The 21,146-nt window shown below is 49.7% G+C and overlaps 1 protein-coding gene across 1 annotated transcript in view; it reads right to left on the bottom strand.

The window, feature by feature from the left end:
• Window positions 1-18,125, bottom strand: part of TAOK3 (TAO kinase 3) — a 107,889-nt gene extending 89,764 nt beyond the window's left edge. The window contains exon 1 of the mRNA XM_064168712.1: window positions 17,935-18,125. The gene's annotated coding sequence lies outside the window, so the exon portion shown is untranslated. The remainder of the gene's footprint in view (window positions 1-17,934) is intronic.
• Between the last annotated feature and the right edge of the window lie 3,021 nt (window positions 18,126-21,146).

The raw sequence follows: 21,146 nt of genomic DNA, 5'->3' as shown, positions 1-21,146 counted from the left end.
TTCCTTCTTCATTTCAACATCAGAAGCTGAACTTGATGCTAACAAAGCCACAAAGTCCTGTCCAGAATTTAAAGCCAGGGCCCAGCAATTACAGAAAATGAGATCTTGGTACAAATGGTTTTATATATATATATAAAATAAATCCATTTACTCAACTTCAACTTTCATAGAATCAGTCAGGGTTGGAAGGGACCACAAGGAGCAGCCAGTTCCAACCCCCCTGCCATGCCCAGGGACACCCTACCCTAGAGCAGGCTGCACACAGCCTCAGCCAGCCTGGCCTCAAACACCTCCAGCCATAGGGCCTCAACCACCTCCCTGGGCAACCCATTCCAGCCTCTCACCACTCTCCTGCTCAACAACTTCCTCCTCACATCCAGGATGACTCTCCCCACCTCCAGCTTTGCTCCATTCCCCCCACTCCTGGCACTCCCTCACAGCCTCAAAAGTCCCTCCCCAGCTTTTTTGGAGCCCCCTTCAGATCCTGGAAGGCCACAAGAAGGTCCCCTGGGAGCCTCCTCTTCTCCAGCCTGCACAGCCCCAACTCTTTCAGTCTGTGCTCACAGCAGAGCTGCTGCAGCCTCTGAGCATCCTCCTGGCCCTGCTCTGGACACACTCCAGCATCTCCACATCCCTCTTGTAATGGAGGCTCCAGAGCTGGATGCAGTACTCCATTTTAATTCCAAAAACATTTGGACTGGTCATAATGTAGAAAAAACCCCAACTTTCATTTCTGAGGTTTGCTCCCTCCACCCAGATGGCTCATTAAAATAAAAGCTGTTTAAAACTCCCTGTAGAACATCAGCATGTCCACTTGTTATCCTCCTGAATGTGCAACCTTTAACATTTAAAGTGTATGCCAAATAGCAGAGGGGTTGGACCTAGATGGTCTTCAAGGTCCCTTCCCAAAGCAAACCATTCTGTTCTTTTCTATTCTATCAGGCTGTGAATTTGATCTTTCCTCTTTCTGCATAAGACAGAAGAGGACAAGCCAAAAAGGAAACCTTGGGTAATGTAAAAGCAAAACTCAGCTGCTCAGTTGTCCCACTCAAAGGGGGTGCTGAGCATCAGAGAAATCCCAGACTCACAGCAACACCCAGGCTGGCAAAGCCCCTCAGCACCACCAAGCCCAACCTAGAACTCTACAAGATTCTCCTTCAACCTTAGCCCCAAGCACTGCATCCAAACCACCTTTAAACGCACCCAGGCTGGGTGACTCCACCACCTCCCTGGGCAGCTCCTTCCAGTCCCTGACCACTCTCTCAGTGAAAAACTATTTCCTAATGTCCAATCTAAACCTCCCCAGCCTCATCTTGAGGTCATTCCCCCCTTGTTCCGTCTCCAATACCCTGTGAGAAGAGCCCAGCAGCAGCCTCTCCACAATGTCCCTTCATGTAGCTGTAGATACAGATACAAACAATATAGAGAAGCAGCAAAGACCCTCCAAAATCTTTGGCAGCTTCCATGCTTGGGTCTACCCTGCCCTCTCTAACAGGCAGCACACACAAATTCATGACCAGAAACCCCCTCTAAGTTGCCAACAGATTCTCCTCTGAGAAGACAGAGTCAATCACACAACAGTTATTGAAAAGATGTTGTGCTCTCCTGGTACCCTGGCACCAAAAAGGCACTTAAAAACCCACTCAGAGCAGGGGATGGCTCCAGGTCCTACAGCTAGTGTAGGACCTACCTCTGGAGGGAACGCAACCTGTTGGGCACAGCTCCCTGGGCAGGGTGTGCCACATACCCAAACAGGAACCAAAATCTCCTCTGGTGCTCAGAAGCACAGCTCCCTGGCCAACAGCTAACCACCAAAATGCAAAAAGCTTGGGTTTAAGCACCCCAACAGTGAACAAAACCCAAACCAACCCAACCGCCACCACTGCAAGCTGCTGCTCCCAGCTGGGCCAGTCCACTGGTGGCTGGCAGGACAGCCATCAGCTTCACTGAGTCACTCAGAGCTTCACAACACTCTTCTCAAATCAGTCCTCAGCAGGGAGGAGGCAGATTCCACCCCACATCCCCTTCTGCTACTGGTAGTAGCTAACACTTGTGGTTGCGTGACGTTAGCAGCCAGCACTAGGAAGTTCCCTCTGCCAGGCACCCGAAATGACAGTGACAGCTCTTCACACACCTCCTTACCATCTCCTACACCACTTCCCAGCTGCAGGAACGTCCAAAAGCACAGGATACAGAGGGAACTTCAGCCAGGCATCCAGCTGAACTCCTCAGGAGTTCTCCACTGAGGAACGATGACACAATTTCTGCTGTCGTTGGTCAAGGCAACCGAGCAGACAGAGATCACACACACGAAAGTTCCCTGACTTCCTCTCTGGGCACCCTTGAGACTCTTACCCACAACTTCACTGCCAACAGCTGCAAGTGCTTTTTCAATGGGGAGGCCCTGCCACCAGAAACCAAAATCTTCTTTTACTGAGATGTTTTCTTCTTTATATATCAACTACGAATTCCCTGGATGGCTTTGGAAGCCAGGTGGGCACACAGCACCTCAGGCTGGAAGGGACCCTCAAAGGTCATCTTGTCCAACCCCCCCTGCAGTCAGCAGGGACACTTCTGATTAGATCAGGCTGTCCAGGACCACATCAAATCTGATCTGGAGTGTCTCCAGGGCTGGGGCCTCAACCACATCCCTGTGCAACCTGTTCCAGTATTTCATCACTCTCATTGTGTAGAACTTCTTCCTTACACCCAAATGTCCTCCGTACGTCCAAGGACATAGAATCAACCAGGCTGGAAGAGATCTCCAAGCTCAGCCAGCCCAACCTAGCACCCAGCCCTGCCCAATCAAACAGACCATGGCACTAAGTGCCCCAGCCAGGCTTGGCTTCAACACCTCCAGCCACAGCGACTCCACCACCTCCCTGGGCAGCCCATTCCAATGCCAATCACTCTCTCTGCCAACAGTTTCCTCCTAACATCCAGCCTAGACCTCCCCTGGCACAACTTGAGGCTGTGTCCCCTTGTTCTGTCCCTGGGTGCCTGGCAGAAGAGACCAACCTCCAGCTGGCTACAGCCTCCCTTCTGGTAGTTCATCATCCAGCCAGATCTGCTGGGGTTACCCAAGTGCTGACCAAGAGATGCTGCTGAGATTATTCCAGGCTACTCACTTCTTGCTCTAAAAAGCTTCTAGAGTGCAGGTGCTTATAGAAGCAGAGCAAGAACTCAAAGCAGCTGATCCCTTAACAACCTGTGGTCACAACATAGCAGCAGCACTAGGATGACTTTTTACCTTCACAGGATTCTTGCCATATGGTGCCATGTCCTGACATTCAAAAAGCCACTGAACAGCTGAGGTATGAAATACACCTTTGTGTCTGGCAATACCTCTTTGCTCCTGTGTCATCATCTTCTAGTCACTACTGTCAGTGCCTATGAGACAAACATTCTGACTGAGGCTTTCTCCCACTTCTTAGGCCAGGGATATTTTTCTATACAGGCTATAAAACACTGAACAAGTAACACAGCAAAATATGGCAGCCTTCAAGGACAGCTTTTCCTTGTTTCTATCACAGGTCTGAACACAGAACCTCTAACAATAAGGTGTAAGTAACATAAAGCTGGAAGAGAGGAGATTGAGACTGGAAGTTATTCTTCACAGTGAGGGAGGTGAGACACTGGCACAGGTTGCCCAGGGAGGTCATGGATGTCCCCTGTTGGAGGTGTTCAAGGCCAGTCTGGCTGAGGCCTTGAGCAGCCTGGGCTGGTGGAAGGTGTCTTTGTCCATGGCAGGGAGTTAGAACTGGAATCTTTAAGCTCTCCTCCAACCCAACCCGTCTTGTGATTCTATGATATAAAGCACTGGATTTGGGCTTCCTAAAAACCCCTTTCCCAGAGAACACAGTGAAAGGAGGGTGTGTGGAGTTCATTCTGATGCAAGGCTTCCCCTGCAGTTTGCAGCCCAAGATGAGTGCAGAAGAAAGAGAAAGTGAAACTTGCTAATTTACTCATCAACTCAAACCCAACGGTCTAGGGGTTTGGTGTTTGATGATATTAAAGAAAGCTACCTCACAGTTACACTTCAGCAGGGGAAACTTTCTTCCAGCTCCATCCCCAGTCCCTCATTCCTGCCTGCCCCTAACCCCAGACCGCTGCCTTCACTGCTCATGGCTATTTGGTGGCTGCTTCCATTTCTCAACCTCTGTCACAGTCTGGCAGGCAAAGGGATAAAATTCCCCCAGGTGATTTTATAAACCCTATGAAAAACCACAGGATGGACATTGCCACAAAACCTACACAAGCTGTCAAAAGACAACAAGTTGTCCCAAGACAACCTGAGCTTGAAGCTCACCAGATCTGGAGAGGTTTTTAATAGAATCACAGAATCACTCAGTCAGGGCTGCAAGGGACCACAAGGATCATCTAGTTCCAACCTCCCTGCCATGAGCAGGGACACTTCACACTAGATCAGGCTGTCTAGAGCCTCATTAAGCCTGGCCTGAAACACCTCCAGGGATGAGGCTTCCACCACCTCCCTGGGCAGCCCCTTCCAAGGTCTCACCATCCTCCTGGTGAAGAACTTGGTACACACTTTCTAATACTCAGTATTAAAATATCTGTTGTCTAATAGATTTTTTTTAACATTTTCTTCAGTTTACAAAGTGAAACTGGGGCTGGTTAGAGGAATTGGGCAGACAGAGAGGCAAATCTCAGCTGAATGCCCAGGATGTCTTTTGGCAGGAAGGTGCTGAGGGCTCGCTGGTGGCAGAACAAGCAATCAGCACCACGTTGAAGGCTACAGCATGACCTGCATGCAAAGCCAGCTGTGAAATAGAAGTGAAGTGCTCAAGGCAGACTCAGACATCGATGCATATGCTCCAGTTGAGCTCCAGCCCTCTGCAGCACTCTGCATCTACCCAGGGGAATGGAAGATGAAGCCAGGAACAGCTACTATCACAGCTTCAGCTATTAAGACTCCTTAATGAATGGTCTAACACTGACCCAAGCTTAACCACTTCTCTCCCTGTGAAGCCCCTTGAACATTCATTCCTTCAGTGCTCTCCAAAGGTCTCACAGCATGAGGCTCCTAACAGTGCCCTCCAAGCCTTGGGAAGTAGGTATTAGTCAACACTCCTTTTTCTTCATGGAAGTACAGATAAAAACTGAGGCAGCAAGCTAGCAAAGGACTTCTGTGTGGAAACACAGCTGACTAGTGGCATACAGAATCCAGATCTTCCAGATTCCAGCCCTGTCATTAGCCAAGAGAGGCCATCATTATGAAGAAAGAAATTAGTCTGGTCTTATAAATAGCATTTGAATATAAGCCTTCTCCAAATACGTGCAAGGAGTTGACCTTAAACACCAGCAGAGTTGCAGGTGTAGCCTGGGGCTCCAGTCACCAGCCTGCATGCCTGTAGTTTGGAGCTCTCATCCCTCTGCTTCCCCGGATGTCTCCACAGCCTGGATCCAACACAAACTGTGTCACAGCGCAAACCGCAAGCTGGTGGTGGAGCCCTGGAACAGGTTGCCCAGGGAGGTGGTTGAGGCCCCATCCCTGGAGATATTCAAGGTGAGGTTTGACAGGGCTCTGGGCAACCTCACCTAACTAGCATGAGGATGTCCCTGCTGATTGCAGAGGGGGTTGGACTGGACGAATCACAGAGTTAACCACACTGGAAAAGACCTGTAAGATCTTCGAGTCCAACCTATCACCCACCCCTCCTAATTAAGTAACCCATGGCACTAAGTGCCTTACCCAGCCTTTGGAGGTCCCTCCCAACCCAAATCATTCCATGAGTCTAATTCAGAGAACCAGAGAATGCTTTGGGTTGGAAAGGACCTTTAAAGCTCTTCTACTACAGTCAGCAGGGACATCTGCAATGAGAGCAGGTTGCTCAGACACCTAAACAACCTAACCTAGAATGGTTCCAGGGATGGGGCATCCACCACCTCTATGGACAACCTGGGACAGGGTCTTACCACCCTGAGTGTAAAAATGTCTTTCTTCTGCCTGCTCTAAGTCTCCTTCTTTTAGTTTCAAACCATTAGCCCTTGTCCTGTCACAACAGGCCCTACTCAAAAGTCTGCCCCCAGCTTTCTTACCAGCCTCTTTAAGTACTGAGAGGCCACCAGAAAGTCTCCCTGGAGCCTTCTCTCCCCTAGGCTGAACAATCCCAACTCCCTCAGCCTGGCTTCAGATCTGAGGGGGTTCCAGCTCCCCCATCACTGTTGTGACCTCCTCTGACCCTGCTCCAACAGGTCCATATCTCTCTTGTGATGAGGTCTCCAGGGCTGGACCCAGCACTGCAGGTGGGATCTCATTCAGTCACCTCTGGCTTGGCTAATCTGAGCTTAAACAATGCTGTTCTGAAACACTCAGGTAGCCAGGAAAGAGAAATCAAACACCAAGCCTTACTTGCCAGCTTTTGGCTATTTCATTCTAAGGCAGGGGTAGACTGGCAGAAATCTCACTATGGCATGAAGCTGGAAACCTGAACTGCCAAAAAGAGTGTCCAACACATCTGAGCATTTGTCCAAGTTAATATTCAGTCAGCTTTAAGGACTTGAACTGCTCCTATCTCTTGTATATCACCAGCTCCTAAGTGCATAAATGAATTATGTGTTGATTTATGTCACGTTCATGTGGTGCTACAAAGAACCAGGTCCTTTTCTGAGTTACAGTTTCCAACATCTGCAGCAGGTCTAATTCCTGGACTACATTTCCTGTAGCAAAACACTAAGCCAAATATTGATTTTGCAAGAGGAAAGAAACCCCAAGAACCCCCAAAAAGCCATCTGCCATCAACTTCAGATGAAGTCAGGCTTCAGTAAGAGCCTAACCTCATCCAAAACGACCTGGTTTCTGGTAAGGCAACCCTAAAACACAAAGGTGAAAACTGCAAAAACAGAGTTAAAAGTAAACAAAGGCAAAATAAGACTTTGTGTAGTAAAAATGTCATTCCAGTAGTTCCTCATTTATCCTGCTTTTAGATACCTGCAACCCATGACTTCCCACCCACCCGGGGTGGGTTCAGCACCTACCCTCAAGGACCGGACAGGCAATTTACAGCCATAACAGCAGCTTTCAGTCGAGGGGGAGAGCTGAAAATGGAAAGCTTGTTATCTTCCACGGGGATCCTCCCCAGAGAACTGACAACCACCCTGAAACGCTCACAAGAAACCTTTGAGACACAACTGCCTGAGTGGAACAAGTTGGAGCCTTTTATTTCTATTCCTCGCACGGTTACAGGCAGGAGAGCCACAAAATCCACCCACTTTTGCCTGCCTGCTTCCCAAACGACATGAAAACTCCCGAGCATGACAGCACCAGCTTCTAACATGTCACCTCAAGACTCACATCCTCCATGCAGAAGCAGCTGCAGAGTCAGAACTCACTGAGCTCTCCCCAGGACGACAAAACTCCTGGCATTAGCATGCATTAAAGCACCGCTGGACTGTGGCGAAGAGGATGAGACCTGACTCTTAACAGAGCCTCTTTCCATCCCAGCTCACATTTAGGTCTCAATTATCTTATCTGCTCTGCCACTTGCAGACTTTCCAGATAAGACATTTTTTTTCCCCCCACCCCCCACCTCCTCTTTTGAAAGAAGCTCAAGAGTTAAAACCAAACCCATGAGCAGTGTGGAGATTAAAAAGGTTATAAATGAAAATTCATTTGAGGCTAATACTAATAATTAACACATTAATATTCTCTTTAGAGGTTAAACCTGGAAACTGGAGCAAATTGACATGCTCTGGAAGTCTTAATTACAGCAGGACCTTCTGCAAGTGGCAAAGGAGTATTTTCTTGGCCAGTTTATTCGCATGGTTGATCTCAGGATCGCAGGACGTTAGGGGTTGGAAGGGACCTCTGGAGATAGAGTCCAACTCCCCTGCCACAGCAGGGCCATAATCTAGGGCAGGTCACACAAGAGGTCAATGATCAGTTCATGTGAAGTTGAAAAACTGCCTCAGAGCTGGGAGGGAGCAAAAAAAGCCAATGTTTTCCAATCTATGACTAAGAATGAGGCAAAGGGAGGATCTAAGATCCCGAAGGCAATGGTAACAAGAGGTCATTAGTTAATTCCCTCAAGGACAGATACTACTTCCTTTTATTAAATAACATCAGTTCCTAATGATGCCAATTCCACCCTTAAGGATACAGCATACTTGAACTTTACCTGAACCTGCCAAAACTCAGCAGACACACACAAGAAACTCTGTACTGAGAGGCAGACTGCCATGAAGCAGGGAAGAAGTCAGACTCATCCGAGCTGAATGCAAACCAATTACAAAGCTGGGAGAGTGTACATAGTCCTTCTTACAGATGGTAGGTACAGCAGCATAGAATGCTTTGGGTTGGAGGAGACTTCCAAAGTTCATCCAGCCCAACCCACCTGCAGTCAGCAGGGGCATCCTCCACCGGATCAGGTTGCCCAGAGCCTTGTCAAGCCTGACCTTGACTATCTCCAGGGACGTGGCCTCAACTACCTCCCTGGGCAACGTGTTGCAGTGTTGCACCACCCTCGTGGTGCAGAACCTTTTCCTCACATCCAGTCTCAACCTCCTCTAATTCCAAACCACTGCCCCTTGTCTTGTCACTCCAGACCTTTGCAAACAGTCCCTCCGCAGCCTTCTTCCAGCCCACCTCAGGCACTGAAAGCTGCTATTAGTTCTTCCTGGGGCCTCCTCTTTTCCAGGCTGAACAACCAAAGCTTCCTCAGAGGTAGCAGAGGTGTTCCAACCTCCTGATCATCTCTGTGGCCCCTCTCTGGACCCACTCCATTAGGTCCCTGTCCTTCTTGAGTTGAGGGCTCCAGTGCTGATCTCAGTACTACAACTCTGTGCCATTACCTAATTTTGGCCTAACAAAAGGGAAGCTGTAGCCAGGTGGGGTTGGGCTTTTCTCCCAGACAACCAGCAACAGACCAAGGGGACACAGCCTCAGGTTGTGCCAGGGGAGGTCTAGGCTGGATGTCAGGAGGAAGTTGTTGGCAGAGAGAGTGACTGGCATTGGAATGGGCTGCCCAGGGAGGTGGTGGAGTCGCTGTCCCTGGAGGTGTTCAAGAAAAGGCTGGATGAGGCACTTGGTGCCATGGTCTGGTTGATTGGATAGGGCTGGGTGCTAGGTTGGACTGGATGAGCTTGGAGGTCTCTTCCAACCTGGCTGATTCTATGATTCTGTGAAAAGCAGCACCAAACTTAGCATGAAGTCTGTTTTAGTCAGCACTTGAAATGCCTGCAAATAAATTACAGTCCAGAGTCTTAATTAGAAAAGACAATCACAAACACCATTCTAAGATTGAAAAGAAGGTTCCTGCTTTTTGCATGAGTCAGTCTTGATAAAGCTTAATAGATGTACTCTTCTGACCAGCTATTTGTTATCTCTACTGGCACAGCACCTGCGAGCTTCAATCACACTGCAGTGAGACCTGCAAAGCCACAGCAGAAGCCATGCCTGCTCTGAAGAGATTCCAATCATCTAAAGGATGTATAGTTAAGAAATCAGGAGAGCACAAGGAAATACAGGGCTGCAATTTATGATCTCTGCCCTTTAGTACACCTTCCCCCATGTGCTGGAAGGATCAAGGTGTACATTTCCCTCCTCCACCCATCTCACTGGGAAAACACTCCAGAAGTTATAAAGACAAAAAAACCAAACCCAACCCCCAAACAAAAGACCAAAACCAAAAGTCACCAAACAAACAAAACACATCAATACCAAACCACAAAATCCAGTCCAACCTAGCACCCAGCCCTATCCAATCAACCAGACCATGGCACTAAGTGCCCCAGCCAGGCTTGGCTTCAACACCTCCAGGGATGGCAACTCCACCACCTCCTGGGCAGCCCATTCCAATGCCAATCACTCTCTCTGACAACAACTTCCTCCTAACATCCAGCCTGAACCTGCCCTGGCACAGCTTGAGGCTGTGTCCCCTTCTTCTGTTGCTGCGTGCCTGGCAGCAGAGCCCAACCCCACCTGGCTACAGCCTCCCTGCAGGGAGCTGTAGACAGCAATGAGCTCTGCCCTGAGCCTCCTCTGCTGCAGGCTGCACACCCCCAGCTGCCTCAGCCTCTCCTCACAGGGCTCTGCTCCAGGCCCCTCCCCAGCCTTGCTGCCCTTCTCCAAACACCTTCCAGCACATCAACCTCTGTCTGGAACTGAGGAGCCCAGAACTGGACACAGCACTCAAGGGGTGGCCTCAGCAGTGCTGAGCACAGGGGCAGAAGAACCTCCCTTGTCCTGCTGCCCACACTGCTCCTGAGCCAGCCCAAGATGCCATTGGCTCTGCTGCCCACCTGGGCACACTGCTGCTTCAGCTTCAGCTCCTCTCTCCCAGCACCCCCAGCTCCCTCTCTGCCTGGCTGCTCTCAGCCACTCTGGCCCCAGCCTGCAGTGCTGCTTGGGGTTGTTATGGCCAAAGTGCAGAACCCTGCACTTGGCCTTAACTCTCATCCCATCACATTCACTTACACTCACTCCAGCAAAGGCAAATTCAGGAGGAACGTTGTTTTAATTTCAAGGAATTGTTTGAGAATTTACCACACCACCACAGCAGCACATCTGATGCAGAGCAGCAGCCAGAGCTGTTTACAAAGCTGTCTGCTCAGCTGTAGACCCAGACTCCAAACTCTTTCTGCTGTGTAATAAATCAGTGCTCCGCGTCGAACAATCTTCGGCAGCACCATATGCTACGTAGTCCCATATGTTCCATTACAAGGAAGAAAAAAAAACAACCCCATCATCTCAACATGAATCATCAGTGACTATATCCTTGTAAATTTGGCTTAAACACTCACAATTTTCAAGGGCAGCCCTTAAAAAACCCCAACAAAACAGTTCAGTTTTACGCCAGATTCTGTGCGATGGAACCACAGATGGCTGATTGAAAATGAGGGAAAAGAAGTTTGAATGTAAGAGGTGAGCACAGGATTTGTGTCTCTCCAGGAGCAGCAGGCTCGCTGTGCACAAAATTTGGCACATGATCATTCATTACCATCTAATAAAGACACTTTGCTCATAAAATGATGATAGTATCTGGCAGTCAAACACCTTTCACCTTCATCTGCCTAACATCACTACGTGCAGGATTCATTCCTTCCAGTGCTGAAAAGCAGCAACCTTGGAACCTGGCATCTGCCACCTTCAGCATCACAGTTAAGTTGTGGAGAGGAGTTGGTGAGAAAAGAAATAAAAGCCAAGCCAAGCCACGTGTGTGTTTTAAGCTACAAGGAACTGCAGTCAGCACTGCTTAGTTTCCTAGACAGGAATTTATCCAGGACTTTGGGGTTAACACCTCCACTCCTCAAGTCACCATTTCTTAGAATCATAGAAATCAACCAGGCTGGAAGAGACCTCCAAGATCATCCAGCCCAACCTAGCACCCAGCCCTGCCCAATCAACCAGACCATGGCACTAAGTGCCTCAGCCAGGCTTGGCTTCAACACCTCCAGGGACAGCAACTCCACCACCTCCCTGGGCAGCCCATTCCAATGCCAATCACTCTGTCTGCCAACAACTTCCTCCTGACATCCAGCTTAGACCTCCCCTGGCACAACTTGAGACTCTGTCCCCTTGTTCTGTTGCTGGTTGTCTGGGTTAGATGAGGTCCAGCTTTCTCTCTCTTCCCAAACACAGCACAACCTGCAGCACACAGCCTGCAAATATGCTCTACCAAGGTCACCAATGCATAGATTTATAGGATGGTTCATGTTGGAAGGGATCTTAAAGACCATCTAGTTTCAATCTCCCTGCCTTGGGCTGGGAACACATCCCGCTAGATCAGATTGCTCAACCAACCTGGCCTTGAACACCTTCAAGAAAGAAGCATCCACAACCTCTTCAGGCAACCTGTTGCAGTGTCTCACCCCCCTCACTGCAAACAATTTCTAATTTGTCCATCTTTTGAGGAATTAGTTGGGTCTTTTCATGTCACTGTTAACAGAGAGACAGCAGAAGGGGGTGCAAACATTTGTGTGCATGGGGAGGATTTGCCATTTCAGAACAGCAACCTGATAAAAACTGGTTCAGCTGAATGAGTGATGTTCTCCAGCTCTGCCCAGCTATCCCTCACGACCCAACTGTGCCTCATTACAGAGACAGGCTGACATTAATATGCCAAACTGTGAGAATGTCCTTGTTGGAAAGTCCTTTGTAAGCTAAGCAGGAAGGCATGCAGCTGTGTGTTCCCACATAGCTGTTGGTTGCATTACATGCAGAAGAAACCAGAGTCCATTTTGACCTAATAATTAGGGTGGGAGAAAAATTTAAGTAATAGTAATTACATCAAGATCAAGCTATTACCTGTTCAAGGGCATAAGTGCTTGCTTCATTAACAGCTCAGACAAACTAGTTCTGTAAGCTCCCTATATTAAATTTGAGATTTCCCTGCCCCTACAAATTAAATTAACAATTTCTTACACAAAGGGAAAGTTCATCAGGAAAACACAAACAGAAGGATGAGCACATAAACAAGAAAACTTCCAGGCTGCTCCAACAGACACCTTCTTTGCCATCTTCTGCAAGAACAAGCTCAGCCAAGCCACCCAGACAACCTAATTTCAACAGTCTCTTAAAGGAGTCAAGTCAAAGAAAGATACTTGAATCATAGAATCAACCAGGTTGGAAGAGACCTCTAAGATTACCCAGTCCAACCTATCACCCAGCCCTACCCAATCAACTAGATAATGGCACTAAGTGCCAACCTATCACCCAGCCCTGGCCAATCAACCAGACCATGACACTAAGTGCCTCATCCAGCCTTTGCTTGAACACCTCCAGGGACACCATCTCCCTAGCAGCCCATTCCAATGCCAATCACTCTCTCTGTGAAAAATACTGAAGAACTAGTGACATCAGGTAGAGGGAGGTGATTCTTCCCCTCTACTCCACTCTGCTCAGACCCCACCTGGAGTTCCATCCAGTTCTGAAGCCCCTGGGACAAGAGGGATGTGGAGATGCTGGAGTGTGTCCAGAGAAGGGCCAAGAGGATGCTCAGAGGGCTGCAGCAGCTCTGCTGTGAGCACAGACTGAAAGAGTTGGGGCTGTTCACTCCCAGGTGACCTTCTTGTGGCTTTCCAGGATCTGAAGAGGGCTACAAAAAAGCTTGAGAGAGACTTTTCAGCATATCAGGGAGTGACAGCACTAGGGGGAATTTAGCAAAGCTGGAGGTGGGTAGGTTCAAAGTGGACGTGAGGAGGAAGTTGTTGAGCATGAGAGTGGTGAGAGGCTGGACTGGGTTGCCCAGGGAGGTGGTTGAGGCCCCATGGCTGGAGGTGTTTAAGGCCAAGCTGGATGAGGCTGTGGGCAGGGTGATCTAGGGTAGGGTGTCCCTGGCCATGGCAGGGGAGTTGGAACTGGCTGATCCTCGTGGTCCCTTCCAATCCTGACTGATTGTATGAGCTTTCTTCCATCTGAGAGCAAAACATTTACACATTTCCAACAGCAACCCACAAACTAAACCCCCATGACAAATCTCTACAGAATCAGGCAAATAAATCATGCTAGAAGCAATGCTTTAGCAGTGTGAAGTGAGGCTTCATAAACCTGCAACAGGAGCTGCCATGAGTAACTAGGAGGGCACTCAGACTTCCCCCATCCTTCAGTAGCTGAGGAGATGGATGTCCACACCCAATTCATTTACTTTAATTTCTACTTCAACTTTCCTCCTCATTAATTAAGGAGCTGAGGTTCACACAGATTACAGTTCCTGGCATGCAATAGCAGTGATGATTTGAAGTGGTGCAGGCTACAGGATGGCACTTCACGCGCTCTAACGCAACCAGCAGATCAGCGTGAAAAGCCAAGAGTGTGGTCAGAAGAGGAAGGGAGATTTCCTTCTTTTTACCCCCCAAACATCTAAGGAACCCTAGGTTTAGCAGATCAATACTTCCTGAACCATGTATGAGTTTATAAATGAAAAAGCTATCTACCACAGTGATGTCAGAGAGTGATAAGACGACAGTGTCAGGAAAACTCACTCAGCTACCCTTGAAAGACCTAATGAGCAAGCAGGTGCAATGCCATTGCATAATGTTTATTACACAGCACAGAGCCAAAGGCAATCAAATCAGTCTGCTTTAATCAATGGCCCTCAGATGAGGAAATAGCTTGAAAATAATAAGCATAAAACACACTTTGGGGTTTACTTCTTCATTTCCCCCCTCCTGTTCTGTAGGAAGCACATCTATTAAAAAAGCTAAGTGTGTGCTGAACTTACAAAAGTCTCCTGCTTCATTTTCTTTAATACCAAAACTGCACTTTTAGGCAAGCTCAGGTTGCTGTAAATGCTGACAAATGCACAGAGAGGCTCTGTTAAGCCTCTGAACTCCTCCTTATACAAAAGGCTGACTTTCTGCTCAAAAACATGAATCTTAGACACTAAGATTGGTAGTTGTTTTTTTTTTTCCCCAGTAAAATCAACAAATAAAACTGAAAGTGTCTCATGAACACCTCCTTCCCTGCCATCCCATGTTGCAGCATTTCAAGAGGCTGCAGAACAACTTGGAACACCAGCCTGCAAAGGGAGAAAACAACTGGTCTGTGTTCCTGCTCCAAGCTGGCTGCCCCCAGTCTTTGTGCAGTAAACTCCACTGGCACTGTGACCCTTCCCCTCCCAAGCCACAGCCCAGCAAACTCCAGGCTGGGATTTCTCTCACAGGCAAGAGATCAGGCAGAAGGGAGAGAGCCCTGCTCTGCTGAAAGGCCATCCCCCATCCTACAACATGCTATGGAAAAAAAAGGTAACAGCAAAAGCCTGTTGATACAAAATCCATAATTAGAATGCACATAAATAGGAATTATCCCATCTTTAGAAGTTTTTTACTTGCAAAGATCCATTTAAACCTATAATGAATGTAACAAAGCAAAAGTGTGCACCGAGAATCCTTACAAGGAGTGCACAGTTTGCAGTCTGAAAACCCTCATATTGGGATGATGGAAACAACCCAGCACAAGCTTTCCTCAAATCAGATGTTAGAGGGAATGATATAGTGAAATACAGGATAAATAAGAACTCCTGATTGGACAAAACCTGATTAAAGTATATACTAACACAGACAGGAACAGTTCCCAGCCTCACTGCTAGCACAAAACCATTCACTTGTCAGATATTTGCATGAGTTTCAGTTTTAAAGAGAGCTTATGAACAGGCATAGACATTTTAAATACTCTTTATATTGTTACTTTACTCCTTGAGAGCTCAGAATTAGGCAGCTACCAGAAGCAATACCATTTTAAGGACATAAACAAAGAGGAACAAGAGTGGTGTCTTTTGTTTCCTCTTCACCAGCAATCCATTATCAACCTATGAACACCACAATGTGCACACTAATAAATGCAGGATGAGATGTAAAAGTACACTGAACTAATGACCACCAGCAAAATAAGCAACATCATCACTTCAAGCACTATAGTACTCCAAACAGTTGTTGGAAATAGGCAAGCAGACCTCAGAGAATAGATTTGGAGCCCATTTATCCTCACCCAAACTCGAGCCACATCAACTGCAGCGTCATATCCCTGCTGTGCTCTTCCCCAGTTATTCTGCCTCTGTGCTCAGCACTGCTCAGGCCACACCTTGAGTGCTGTGTCCAGTTCTGGGCTCCTCACTTCAAGAGAGATGTTGAGGTGCTGGAAGCTGTTGAGAGCAGGGCAGCAAGGCTGGGGAGGGGCCTGGAACACAAACCCTATGAGGAGAGGCTGAGGGAGCTGGGGGTGTGCAGCCTGCAGAAGAGGAGGCTCAGGGGTGACCTCATTGCTGTCTACAACTACCTGAAGGAACATTGTAGCCAGGTGGGGGGGTGGTCTCTTCTGCCAGGCAACCAGCAATAGAACAAGGGGACACAGTCTCAAGTTGTGCCGGGGAAAGTATAGGCTGGATGTGAGGAGGAAGTTGTTGGCATAGAGAGTGATTGGCATTGGAATGGGCTGCCCGGGGAGGTGGTGGAGGCACCGTTCCTGGAGGTCTTCAAAAAGAGACCTGGATGAGGCACTTAGTGCCATGGTCTGGTTGACTGGATAGGGCTGGGTGCTAGGTTGGACTGGATGATCTTGGAGGTCTCTTCCAATCTGGCTGATTCTATGATGTGTACCATGGAACAGCTCCCACAGGGGGGGTGAGGAGTGTCTTCCCCATCAGTACATCACCCTGAGCTACTTTCATCTTCTTTAAGTCACTGGCCCATTAGATGGGGAACACAGTTTGAAATCCTCTTGGACAGAAAGAGGAATGGAGCAAAGCCCTGCCATAGCAAGTCCTCCTGCTCGGAGGCTTCTGCACCCAGGGAGGCCCTACCAGCACCACCTGTTTTGCTGTTTTTAAACAAACACAGCAGCTGCCACTAGACTGTGCTGAGCCCGAGTACTTCACACACCTGTGAGATCAGTGTTGCCCTGCTGGAGCACTGCCCTGAGGAGCACACCCTGGCTGGGGGCAGCAAACCCAGCATCAAGCTGCTCACTTCTGCCTAGGCTGAGCGAGCAGGAAGGAAACCTGGATGCTACCAGGGCCACTCAGTGGCTTACTGAGTTTTACAAGCTTCAGGGTTATGGAATTAATGCTGATTATGTTTCTGGAATTAGCACATCTGTTAAAAAAGCTAAGCATGTGCTGAACTTATAAAAGCCTACTTCTTGGTTTTCTGTTAACACCAAAACTGCACTTTCAGTCCAGCTCAGGGTGCTGTAAACGCTGACAAATGCACACAGAGGCTCTGTCCAGAGGATCTGAACTCTGCCTTAGACAAAAGACTGGTTTGTTTTAATCACAAAAGCACCGAATGTCAGGGGCTGGAAGGGACCTCAGAAGCCCAACTAGCCCAAGCGCCCTGCAGAGCAGGATCACCTATACCAGATCACACAGGATTTCATGCGGGCAGCGTCTGACCATCTCCAGAGAGGAAGACTCCACAGCCCCCCGGGCAGCCTGTTCCAGTGTGTGTCACCCTCACAGTGAGGCATGAGGGTAGAGAACAGACATGAGGATATGAAACAAAATCCTAAGGGCTAAATACTTGCTTAGTGTCCTCCTTCTTTCTCCTCCCCACGCAAATACGAGTAGTGCTAGATGACATCCAGCACCTACAGTAAATCGCGTCCTGATGTCATTAAAAGGACAGACAGATCTGCACGGAACCAGACCGACGTCATCACTTTCAACGCCGTTCAAAGCAAGCTGACGGCAACCGAGCTCCTCTTTTCACCTGCGTTTCACTTCGAGCGATACGCTAAGGCCGTTCAAACGACTCGCTCACGGCTCCGAAGGGTAATCGTTACCGACACACGCCGCGTACCCGAGCTGTGGCAGTGTCCCCAGCCTGCCGGTGAAGGAAACTACGCCGCTTTCCCCTCCCTTCACCTCCGCTCTCCCGCCGAGGCAGTTCCCCTCCGCGCCGGTTACTCAAACGCGTTGGAGCTGCTGTCCCGCAGCTCCAGCTTCCCGCCGAGCTCCTCGACCAGGGCCAGCAGACTCGGGACAGCTCACCGCTCACGGCAACTGCGTGTCACCGGTGCCACACGAACCAGCACGACCTGCTGGGAAGCTGTATCTCCCCACGCCCCCCATCCCCGGCCCCACCAGCGGGGCACTCCCAGCCCCACAACCGCAGCAGGAAGAGCTCAGCTGCCCGGGGGACTCGCACACCTCCCAGGAGCCCCTTCCGCGGAGCGCGGAGACAGCTCTCCCGCTCCCCGAGCAGCTCCGGCTGAGCGGGCGGGCCCCGCCGCGGGCGCGCCCCTGGGGAGCTTCGCCCTCGGGCAGCCCCGGGACACGCGGCACCCCGGGACCCGGCAGCGAGCGCCCCGCGTCGCCGAGACAACGAGAAAGTGCTTTTTTTTTAGCTCCCAAACCGCTGCCGAGCCCGGCGCTGCCCCTCGCTCCGGCGGGACCCGCCTGTCAGAAGGCAAAGCCGTCTCCCAGCCGGTGCCCGCAGCTGTCTCTCCTCACGGCCGCGACTCCGAGTTACGTGTCTCACCTGGTGCCGGCCGGCGGCAGCAGACCACGTCCGCGGCACACAGGAGGGAGGCAGGAGAGGGGAAGGAGAGCGTCCGCCAGCCCGTCCCCGTCCCCGCCGCTTCCTGCCACGGCCCCGCCGCCGCCCGAGGTGCGGCTCCCCCTGCCAGGCGCGGCCAATCGCGCGGCCGCTCGGCGATCGGCTTCACGGCCTGCCCGCCGCGGGCGGGAGAGGAGGCGGGAGGGAAGGGAGCTGTTATCGGTGCTCGGCTACGCAGGCTGAAAGCTGCGGCCAGGCAGCTGAGTGGCGCCGTCTCATCGATCGCACCTGTGGCCGCATCGGCGCTTGATTCACCGCCCTGCTCGGTCCCGCCGGGACGGAAGGCTGCGAGGAGCCCCCGGACGTCTGCCGCCGTTAACCTCTGGCGAGGGAGGCGGCTCCTCAGGGCCCGGAGGCCTCTCAGGAGTATGTGCGAGGGGACGAGACCCAGTGTAAAGGCATCTCCGAGTCTTTAAGTAACTGCTGTCAGGGTTAAGGGAGCCGCGATCAGTGTGTCCTGTGGCGGGTCATGGCAGGACGCGATTGCTTGCGGGGGAAAAAAGAACCAAGTTTGACTTAGCAACGGCCACAATAGAAAGGAAGAAGCAGCTTTAGCAGTGGTTGAAAGATGTGGGATTAGGGAGAGCTGAGCGCAGAGGCAGGGTAAGGTGTTCAGTGCTGCTGCTGGCAGACTTTGTGGTACCCTTAGCCTCGAAATGCAAAGGCAAACACTGCTTCCTTTGTTGCTGTAGGGATGCTCTGTGATTCCTTCACAGAATCATAGGACAGTTTGAATCGGAGGAAACCCTAAAACTCATCTAGTTTCAAACCACCTTCCCCTAGACCAGGTAGCTCAAAGCCCCATCCAATTTGGCCTTCCAAGGGTGAGGCATCCACAACTGAGCTTTATCTTCTGGCAGTACCTCGTGCAATGTTGTTCTTGTTTCTAACAACTCTTGCCCTCCTCAGCTTTCTTCTGGGACCATCATCACATGGCCCTTTGAAACCAGAGGTACAGAAACATGAAAGACGTGTCCTGGCCTAAGGGTGCTGGCATGCTTTGTGTTCTTCAGAGGCCAAGGTACTATATTACACGTTTTCTTATGGCAGTCATCTAATTCATACAATAAATAACTTGCCATGATCTGTGTTTGTAAGCTGAGGCTTCATAACTTTGTATTTCTCACCTCTGAAAAGGAAAACAACAGCACAGCTGTGGCAGCGACTCCAGCAATAGAACAAGGGGACACAGTCTCAAGTTGTGCCAGGGTAGGTATAGGCTGGATATTAGGAAGAAGTTCTTCACAGAGAGAGTGATTTCCCATTGGAATAGGCTGCCCAGGGAGGTGGTGGAGGCACCGTCCCTGGGGGTCTTCAAGAAAAGCCTGGATGAGGCACTTAGTGCCATGGTCTGGTTGATTGGATAGGGCTGGGTGATAGGTTGGACTGGATGATCTTGGAGGTCTCTTCCAACCTGGCTGATTCTATGATTCTATGATTCCTGAGAAGAGCTGATGCTGGCAAAGCAGGAGGCAGGGATCTGTCCTCAAGCTGAGTGGAAGTATATAAAACAAGAAGTGAGCCGTGATGAAAAGAACAGTAAACAAAAGCAGCTCTGATGAAAACAGGAGCCAAGAACAACAGCTCGACAGAGAAGCTCAAAACTGTCTCTGGTAGCTCTTTGGGGCGTAGACAGTTAAGTTGCTGTGTGTGTAAGGGAAACATGGCATTCCTTAAAGCTGAACCTCCTCCCTTGGCTTCCCACTGGATGCCTGAGAGATGACAGTAGAGGGTGTCACCAGAAGGCTAATATTAAACATGAGGAATTAGTACCGAGGGAGCAACAGCAAGTGAGATTCCAGGTTTGACCACAGAACCAGCTGAAACGTTTTGCTTCCGCAGCTCTCTGCAGCTTCTCGCCGGCTGGCTGCACACAGCTGCTTCTGTTCAAAGGCTTCTCGGGTGCCCTGGTGTTAGGAAACACGCCTTGCTGTGTGCGGTGTGTGAAGGGCTGCTCTCAAAGGGTAAAGCAGCTTCAGACAAACAGAAAGTGCTGAGGCAGCGTCATGTGGGAGAAGTTAGCCTTGGAAAGGCAGTGTTGGTTCAGGCTCCTCTCCACGGCAGCCTGAACCAAGCTTGCAGGGGAGCTGATGGGCTAGGATGTGGGGGCTAGGTGGGAGAGATGCAGACAGGAAATGAGGAAGAAAGGAGGAAATTTGTGCTTATAGAGTTTTAAGGGTGCTCTGGGTAGTTCTGAAAGAGGGCTTTAACCAGTCCCATCTCTGTTTTTTAACTCTGTGACTCTATGGTTCTAGGAAAGTTATTTGAACAGTACCAGGCAGGTGCAAGTCTGCTGGAAGAGGACAAACCTGCAGGCTCATGCGATGTGGCAGCCACCACCACACCCTTTCCTGTTCGCCCTGTGGCCACAGGCAACACTGCCAGCTACTGCTGCCCTGAGTAAGAGGAGAGGTAAAGGATTGCTTTTCCAAGATGCTGATAACCCATAGACCTTGCACGACTTGGCAACGGAGAGGTGGCAAGCAGCTCTGGTGTTGTACGTGCCATGTGCCAGCTGAAATGCCCTCAGATGGGACATTGAGCTCTGGGAGCTGCTCTCTGTCGTGTTGACTTTTAGCTGTGTCTCAGCCTCATCTTCTGTAAAAGGTAATATTTACTTATGTAAAAAAGAATCGGGTGTGCACTGCATGGGTGTTGCCAGTTAAAAATTGTCAGTCAGGGCAAACAGACCTTTGGGGTGAGCTACAGGAAAGCAAAGTGCATTACTGCAATTCTTCTCAGAACAAAGAGCGTGACCTGCTGCTGCTTTCTGCTGCTGAGGGCCCAGTTCAGCCAGTTTGGAAAAGTGCTGTGCTGTTTTTAAGTTCAGTCCTCCTTCAGCTAAAACTATTCCATTCCTTTTCCCTTGGCAAGATGTTTATAGTGTCTCAGTGAGTCAGTAAGGTGTGCATTTGAGGAATGCAGCTCACAGTTCTCACTTGGTCTGGCACTGCTGTAGGCAATGAGGAAAATTACTTCTTTCCAAGTGACTTAGAGCTGCAGAAAAAGGGCTAAATGAGGTATTTAGTCTGAAATATCAGTGGGAGGCATTTTCATATAGAATCACAGAATGGTTTAGCTCAGAAGGGACCTTTAAAGGTTATCTAGTCAGACACCCTGGCATTGGGCAGGGA

Source organism: Pogoniulus pusillus, chromosome 30, assembly GCF_015220805.1.
Source record: "Pogoniulus pusillus isolate bPogPus1 chromosome 30, bPogPus1.pri, whole genome shotgun sequence".
Lineage (NCBI taxonomy): Eukaryota > Metazoa > Chordata > Aves > Piciformes > Lybiidae > Pogoniulus > Pogoniulus pusillus.
The sequence above is the reverse complement of the archived record's forward strand: the minus strand, read 5'-3'. Positions and strand labels throughout refer to the sequence as shown.